The 9113-nt window shown below is 44.5% G+C and overlaps 1 non-coding gene across 1 annotated transcript; it reads right to left on the bottom strand.

The window, feature by feature from the left end:
• Nucleotides 1-1007: 1007 nt before the first annotated feature.
• On the bottom strand, nt 1008-1082 carry Trnas-cga (transfer RNA serine (anticodon CGA)). The gene has a single exon. It is a non-coding gene; the product is annotated as a tRNA-Ser (tRNA).
• Nucleotides 1083-9113: the final 8031 nt, after the last annotated feature.

Raw genomic sequence — 9113 nt, 5'->3', positions numbered from 1 at the left:
GTGAACACCACATTAAGAACTCTGCAGATTTCTTACGTCGATTGCAGGGATTGCGTTTGAATGACTCTGATATTTTAGTCAGTTTTGATGTGGTTTCTCTTTTCACTCGCGTTCTTCTCTCTGATTCGTTGCAGCTAATTGAGGTTATGTTTGGTGACTAGTTAACAAATTTGTTTCGACATGTGCTGACTTCCACTTACTTTTTATTCAGTGGTCAGTACTACGAACAGACTGGTGGAGTTGCAAATGGGAAGCCCGTTGTCACCTACTGTGGCCAATTTGTTTATGGAGGACTTTGAGGAACGAGCATTGGAGTCAGCGACCTTGAAACCTGCGTGTTTTTTTCAGATATGTAGACGATACTTTTGTTGTTTGTCCTCATGGTAGTGAGAACTTAAACCGGTTTTTGGAACATGTGAATTCAATCCACCCGAATATTCAGTTCACTATGGAGGTGGAAAAGAATGAATGCCTTCCCTTCCTTGATGTGTTCGTCAAAAGGAAGACTGATGGTACGTTGGGACATTCTGTTTATAGGAAGCCCACCTACACTGACTCGTATCTGCCAGCTGATAGTTGTCACCATCCGGCTCAGCGTGAAGGGGTACTTCGCAACTTGGTTAACAGGGCCCACGTTATCTCAGATCCTGAAAGTTTGGCAGCTGAGCTAGCACATCTCGAAGTCACCTTTCGTCAGAATGGTTATAGTGAGAGGCAGATCAAACGTGCGTTGCGCCATCAGCCTTCTGTGCAACGGGTGAGTGACGATAGCAACGAAGTGGCACCTAAGTCCACGGCCCTTTTGCCTTACGCAGGAAGCATTTCCAACAGGATTGGCCGTATTTTGTGGAAATATGATGTGAAATGTGTTTTTCGACCACCTTCTAAGATTAAGGCCCTGTTGGCGTCCGTAAAAGATGATCTTGGTTTGCGTAAGGCTGTGGTCTATCGTATTCCTTGCAGTTTGGGCATGTCATATATTGAAACTTCCTGGCAGATTAAAAGTGTGTGACCGACCGAGACTCGAACTCGGGACCTTTGCCTTTCGAGGGCAAGCGCTCTACCATCTGAGCTACCGAACCACGACTCAGGCCCGGTCCTCACAGCTTTACTTCTGCCAGTATCTCGTCTCCTACCTTCCAAACTTTACAGAACCTCTCCTGCGAACCTTGCAGAACTAGCACTCCTGAAAGAAAGGAGACGAGATACTGGCAGAAGTAAAGCTGTGAGGACCGGGCCTGAGCAGTGCTTCGGTAGCTCGGATGGTAGAGCGCTTGCCCGCGAAAGGCAAAGGTCCCGAGTTCGAGTCTCGGTCGGGCACACAGTTTTAATCTGCCAGGAAGTTTCATATCAGCGCACACTCCGCTGCAGAGTGAAAATCTCATTCTGGAATCATGTCATATATTGGTCAGACAATCAGGACTGTGGAAGGCCGGTGTATTGAACATAAGCGTCACACACGCTTACAACAGTCGAGCAAATCAGCTATTGCAGTAGACTGCCTTGACAACGGGTCATCCTATGGAATACAACAACACGGAGAATCTGGCTTGCACGTCCAGCTATTCTGATAGTGTTATTAAGGAAGCTGTTGAAATCAAACTATCAAGCAACAGAGATGGTGGAATTTGTTTAAATGCTGCTTGGAACCCGTCTCTGTCTCTCATCAAAAAACAGAGCGACAGAATTGGTGCTACGTCACCTGTTGATTAGTCACTATCGATATTTCTGGTGTTGGTCATCTTTGTTTGTGTTGACACTTGTTCTGTGTTTGGTATCTTCCTTGTTTCTCCTCTGTGAAACGAGGTATTAAATTTCCTTGCACGTTTCTTCCTCTTTGCATTTGTGCCTTGAGAATGGCAGGGTGTGCTCCTGTCGAAATATCGGCGGTGGTCGACGACGTCACCCGGCAGCAGACCAGAAAGTTGTTTGAACAAAGTAGCTGTATGTTGGAATGAGAGACTTGCAGAAGCTGCCAAGAAGAAGAACAGCGCATGGAGACAGTGGTTCAAACACTGAACGGAACGTACCAGAGACCAAGGAAAACGGCTAAGAAGAGGAGCAAGGAAAATGATATAATTGTCTAAGAAAATGACTTGGTAAAAATTAACAAAATTATTAGAAGCGAATGTTAAGGATGACAAAAAGATGCTACGCTGCGTGAAGGACAGAATGAAAGAAATATACTTGATGAGATAGAGGGAGATGAAAGAGATATCAATGTCACAGAGCAAATAGAAACAGAAGATCTGTAGATGTTGGAAATAGAGAAAGCTGTATTAGAAACGAAAAATGACAAAGCTCTTTAAGTGGATGACATCACAATGGAAATGATGAAAGCCACAGAATTATGGGAGCTTAGTGTTTGTATACAACAATGAGGATAATATGGGCATATGGAAAGATTCTTGATGACTGGAAAAATTCAGTTACTATACCTCCCTTTAAGATGGGTAACAGGGAACTCCGTGCCACTGCATGAAGATTTACGAAAAGATAATTTTACAGAAAAGCAAGAATAAGACGTAACCACAATTAAGAGAGTAACTTGGAAGATCAATTACAGATCCACATTTACAGCCATACAGATTCTAGAAGAGAAATGGGAGTTTGGAGAAGACACAGTAGTTGCATTAATAGATATGAAAAAGGCTTATGACACTGTCAGAAAGTAAGAGATACGGCAAGGCCTGAATACTTTGGAACTGTCGAAAGGAATGCAACTGATAATCAGAAACATTTACAAAAAATGCCAACTATGACAGTGTACAAATCATATTAAACGCAAATTTGGACCTATGGATCAGAATGGTGCACTTTGACTAAGAAAGATGTGAGGAAAATACAAGCTTCAGTGATGCGCTTTCTATGAAGGACCGAGAAGCAACAGGATAAGGAATGAAACATTACGACATGTCCTAGAGATCAGGCGCCTAAATGAAGCTCTGGGCAGTAATCGGCTCCACTGTTTTGGCCACGTCAAAAGAATGGGACCAGAGAGAGTTCCGAGAAGAGTTCTAGAATGGAGAGAATCAGGACGAAGACCAATTGGGAGACCACGGACAGGATGAAGAGACCAGGTGATGTATGATGTGATCCAAAGATGACTGCAATGGGAGGAAATGCTAAATCATAGACTGTGGGAGAAAAGAGAATCATGCAAGAGGCTCTGTAAACGACCTGCAAACGCAGAAAGGTTTCAGGAAGACGAAGAACCCTGGGAGGCCAAGACAAGATGGGTGCAGGAAAAATCTGAATAATTTGAATAAGAAATGATCATCGGAAACACTGACTCAAAGTAAAAAAATAGTCAAAAGAACCGTCGGTAAAACAAAAAAAAGTATCGCCAGTACTAAAAGTGCCTAGAGGATTCCGCTAAAAACTGCAGAGTAGAGAATGAGATGGTGAAAATAATACATCGAAGGGTTGTGCGAGAGCGGCAGACAAGATTATTTTATTGATAAATGAAGTAACAGGTAGTTCACCATTGTACACTATGTGATCAAAAGTGGCTGAAAATGACTCCCAAGTTCGTGGCGCCCTCCATCGGTAATGCTGGAATTCAATATGATGTGGCCCATCCTTAGCGTTGCTGACAGTTTCCACTCCTCAGGCATACTTTCAGTCAGGTGCTGGAAGGTTTCTCGGAGAATGGCAACCCAATCTTCACGGAGTGCTGCACTGAGGAGAGGTATCGATGTCGGTCGGTGAGACCTGGCACGAAGTCGGCGTTCCAAAACATCCCAGGGGTGTTCTGTAGGATTCAGTTCAGGACTCCGTGCAGGCCAGTCCATTACAGGGACGTAATTGTCGTGTGACCACTACACCACAGGCCGCGCATTATGAACAGGTGCTCGACCGTGTTGAAAGATGCAGTCCACATCCCCGAATTTCTCTTCAACAGTGGGAAGTAAAAAGGTGTTTGAAACATCACTGTAGGCCTGTGCTGTGATAGTGCCACGAAAACAACAAGGAGTGCAAGTCCCTTCATGAAAAGCACCACACCACAATATCACAGCCTCCAAATTTTACTGTTGGCACTACTTACGTTGGCAGATGACGTTCACCGGGCATTCGCCATACTCACTCCCTGCCATCGGATAGCCAAATGGTATAACGTGATTCCTCACTCCACACGACGTTTGTTTACTGTTCAGTCGTCCGATGTTTAGGCTCCTCACACCAAGCGAGGCGTCGTTTGACATTTACCGGCGTGATGTGTGCCTTATGAGCAGCCGCCCGACCATGAAATCCACGTTTCCTTGTCTCTCGTCTATCATTATCGTTGCAGTGAATCCTGATGCAGTTTGGAAATCCTGTGTGAAGGTCTGGATAGATGTCTGCCCATTACACATCACGACCCTCTTCAACTGTCGGTGGTCTATGTCAGTCAACGGACGAGGTGGCCTGTACGCTTTTGTGCTGTACGTGTCCCTTCAAATTCCACTTCACTATCACAACGGAAACAGTGGAACTAGGGATGTTTAGGAGTGTGGAAATCTTGCGTACAGATGTATGACACAAGTGACACCCATTCATCTGACCACATTCGAAGATTGTGAGTTCCGCGGAGCGCCCCATTCTGCTCTCTCACCACTACTGAGATGGCTGGCATGGAGTACCTGGCAGTAGGTGGCAGCACAATGCACCTAATATGAAAAACATGCTTTTTTGGGGGTGTTTTGATCACGTAGCGTATATACATGTAGTAACAAATTCAGATCGAATGAACGGGTAAGTTTTCGCTTACATGTCCAATACATCAAATGGCGAGAAATCTGGTGATCTTGCTGCCCACGGTGGTCGTACACCACTAAGAGCTCGATGCGTGGCAGCAGCTGTATGCGCACGTGAATTATCCTGCTGAAAAAGCGCATTACCTCCTTTTCAGAAAAAATTGCAGTAGCACGGGGATAACAGTCTGTGCAAAGTAGTAGGCACAGGTCATTTTGAACTGCAGAAAAAGCAAGTACGACCGCGAGTTGTAAGCGAAGACAATTATATGTCATGGGCGAATGCACTCTGGGGTACGCAGCTCACCAGACTATGCCATACACGTGTACGTACATCACTCGCATTCAGACAGAACTTACTCTCACCTCTGAAGACAACAGGTCGCCATTGCATTCTCCAGTCAACTCTCTCACGCTCTCAGAATTGCTTTAATAGGTGATGTCTTGGTGTCGGTGGTAGCTCGGGCAGATTCACGTTCCTTAGTCTTGCTGCAAACAGGCGGTAGCCAATGGTCACTGGTCGCACATTAGGTGCACCATGTGTCTAGATATAGTCCCTACATGGTGTTCAGTCGCCCTCTGCTGCTCGCACAATGCGTCAGCACTGACATACATGTGTACTAAACGGACGTCCAGAACCTAGGATACTGGTGTGGAAAAGTTCCTCTGACCACTATTGAAAGTAACGACACATCACTGATAAATTGTGCCAACCATGTACCAGTCGATACATCAATCTAGGGTTCACCTGGCCCACACTGCGATCCCGTTCAAATGGCTAAAGTTGTTCAGCCAGATCATGTACTCGTCGGTGGGGCGTGGTTGTGTCCTGGAAATGTTCAACACTAAATGCAGTACAGTTACTGCTGGCAGAGCCAGAACACAGGTAGCACGGACAGGCCTCCTGAGCGCCATTTGATCTCCGGTGGTCATGACGAATCGTTCACTAACACATCAATATGCCAGTATTATAGTCCGGTACCACTCCACGGAGCTGATCATCGAGACTCAGTTCAATGCGGGACTCAAACTGAAGGTGATTCCACTCCAGCCAGTGAAATTCCACGCCGTGTCTGGAGACGCTCTGGACAGCGGTACGATACCACCCAGTCTCTCGCCCGCCTTACGGCCTGACAATCAGGAGTGATGGTCTGGGGTGCACTTCTATTCATAACAGGACCTCTTTGTTAAAAATAAAATAAAAACTGTTTCGATCGGAATTTCGTTTTCGCAATTTTTATTTATTATTTTTATTTATTTGGCCCTTTCCTCGGACCCTCTCAGACTCCCCCCCCCCTCGCCCTTATGGCTGCAGGTGGTGGCAGAAAGAGCGAGATTCATAGAAGTAACGTTGTCATTAAACTACGGATCTCGCTCCGTCTGCCACCGCCAGCAGCCACAATCGTGGGAAAAGCCTGAAGATGGCCTGAGTGTAGGACCGAAACATGTTGCTGACAAATAAAACTTCTGAAAACGCGATAGAGGCTGTTTTTATTTCATTTTTAGTGATTTATACCGATCGCTGTGCTCCAATTTCAGAAAACCTTCTAAAATTTTGAGGACCTCTTTGGTTGTCATCCGCGGCACCCTTACAGCATAGCAGTACATCGACCATGTTCTACGCTTCGTTTTGTTGCCGTTCGTAGCAGGCCATCATGTGCTTACATTTCCACAATATGATGCCCACCTGTACACAGCTAGAGTGTCTACTACTTATATTAGTGCTTGCCAAATCCTGTCTTGGCCAGCAAGGTCGCCAGTTCTCACCCCATTTAAGAATTATTGGAGCGTTTTGGGCGGGGTCCTCTCACCACCTAGGGCTTTTGTCGATCTAAGCCGCCAATTCGACAGAGTTTGGAACAATATCCCTCAGGAGGACATCCAACAACTCTGTCAATCAATGCCAAGCAGAACAACTGCTTGCATAAGGGCCAGAGAGGGACCAACGTGTTACTAAAAATTGGTTCAAATGGCTCTGAGCACTATGGGACTTATCATCTGAGGTCATCAGTCCCGTAGAACTTAGAACTACTAAAACCTAACTAACCTAAGGACATCACACACATCCATGCCCGAGGCAAGATTCGAACCTGCGACCGTAGCGGTCGCGCGGTTCCAAATTGATGTGCCTAGAACCGATCAGCCACACCGGCCGACCAACGTGTTACTAACGTGCTCAATTTGCGATGGTCATTCTGTTCAATAAATCATCCAGTTTTTATAATATGGTAATCATTCTTTGTCTGTACGTGTACAGCACGTCTATAGATTTCCGTCCCACTCAAATAATCCCTTCGTGGTTCAACAGTAAAGTATACAGCCCAACAAGGCATAGAGTTTGTAGATTTTAGAAAACTACTTATTATTCAGTATTTTAATATATTTATAACAGATGGTATGTTTCTTTTTGGTTGAGATAATACGGCATATAACAATAGTAGTAACAGATACCAACAAATGATTTGATTGGCAGCCATTTGAATCTTTGTTGGCTAAGAAAATGTAAGGGTACACACATGGCGAATTTTGGCAGAATAAAAGAAATGGGAGGGGATGGATAGCCAGACAGAGAAACGCTTGGTTGTTGTGCCTGATTTTGAGCAGATCCCCTTCTACGGGAAGGTCACTAAAGACTTGGTTTCTGCGCATGAGCAGCACCATCCGGAGACGTTGCTGCCAACGCCTGTAACGTGGTCAACGCTGGCAGAACAAACGATCTTGAACAGTGGTAAGGCAATGGACAAACATGCCGGAGGAGAGTGTTATAATCTCCACCAGGTCAAACGGGTTTAGGTTTTCAATGATTCTCTAAATGGCTTAATGAAAATGCCGTGATGCTTCCTTTGAAAGGACCAGCTTATTTTCTTCTCCGTCCAGTCTCATCATATCCTTAACGTTGTCTTCAGTGACAGGACGTTTAAGCCAAATTTTCATGCTTCGACCCCAACTTCCAGAAACAGTTTCTCACGAGGGTGTACCATGCAATGGCCAACAGGACGACTTATGTCTAGCAGTACCGACACTTACTAACTCTAATCAAAATCCGTAGATGGCAATATTGCAGTATGGCCAGACAACTCCGCTAATGGAGTACACTGTAGCTAGATACCGAGCTGTGACATTGCACGTTTGAGTAAATGTTACGGGAAGGAATACATCTGGCAAGCGAAAGGAGGAGAAATTGTTCACTCCAAAGGAGGAACTCAGTTTTGAAACTATCTTTGTCCACCGCGGGAACCATACTTTGTGTTGTTTTTTTTTTTTTTTTCAGAGTGAACTGAACCATTCAGTCATCGTCATCTTATCACTGTTCTACTTTCCAACACTTCGAAAAACTTGGCCTGCATGTCTTACTGAATTAATACTAATTCGAGTGATGGTGTGCCAGAGTAATGTCTATCTGCATACTAGAGATGATCCTGATATGAAACATTGCAGATCAATGTCTACACAAATTGAATTACCCGTCTGATTATAAAAGGTAATTTGTCCTTGATCGTTGCACTTCATAACCTGAGCATATATAGCAGAAACTGCAGAGTGTGGAGTAATAAGAGAATGCAAATTAATGAATCCTAATGTTGGACTACGAGGCATGGTTGAATAGTTGAGTTAATGAGAAAATGGTTCAAATGGCTCTCAGCACTATGGGACTTAACATTTGAGGTCATCAGTCCCCTAGACTTAGAACTCCTTAAACCTACCTAACCTAAGGACAGTACACACAGCCATGCCCGAGGCAGGATTCGAACCTGCGACCGTAGCAGCAGCGTGGTTCCGGACTGTAGCGCCTAGAACCGGTCGGCCGACTCTGCCGGCCTGAGTTAATGAAGTTTACGATGTTTGAGTATATACCACAGTTAATAAACATTGCAGATAAATTTCTCTATCTTCCTCAGGCTTCCGAATAAATGGTCTCCACAAATAGCTGAAGCATCCATACTTTAAATCACCTGCTGTTTTAGCGTATCTACTATCTTGTGTCATAAAGGCAACATAAGCTGTCGTGAGCTACATTTCAAAATTACTTTTTACTCAGTATATTAGACACATTTTTTTTTCAAAATACAACATGAAACTTTGTAATTATATTACGCTGGAGACTGCAGCAAATTTAAGTGTATCAAATCACGGAAACCATCTGCTGCGCCGCTACAGTTTCGTTCACGCTCTGGGTCACTTTCCTTCCTCTCGGTTGATTATTTTCACCATTATTGACATACGTGTTATACATAAGAATGGACATTAATAGAACATGAGAGAAAGAACAGTTGTAATCATTTGATCAGAGTTTTATTACTTTGTGTCCAGACACCGGTAGAATCGATAATCAAAGACATGCTGTCAGCAAAGAAAATAGCACGTTTGCCTTTCGTCCAC

The sequence above is a fragment of the Schistocerca cancellata genome, chromosome 2, assembly GCF_023864275.1.
Source record: "Schistocerca cancellata isolate TAMUIC-IGC-003103 chromosome 2, iqSchCanc2.1, whole genome shotgun sequence".
Taxonomy (NCBI): domain Eukaryota; kingdom Metazoa; phylum Arthropoda; class Insecta; order Orthoptera; family Acrididae; genus Schistocerca; species Schistocerca cancellata.
The sequence above is the reverse complement of the archived record's forward strand: the minus strand, read 5'-3'. Positions and strand labels throughout refer to the sequence as shown.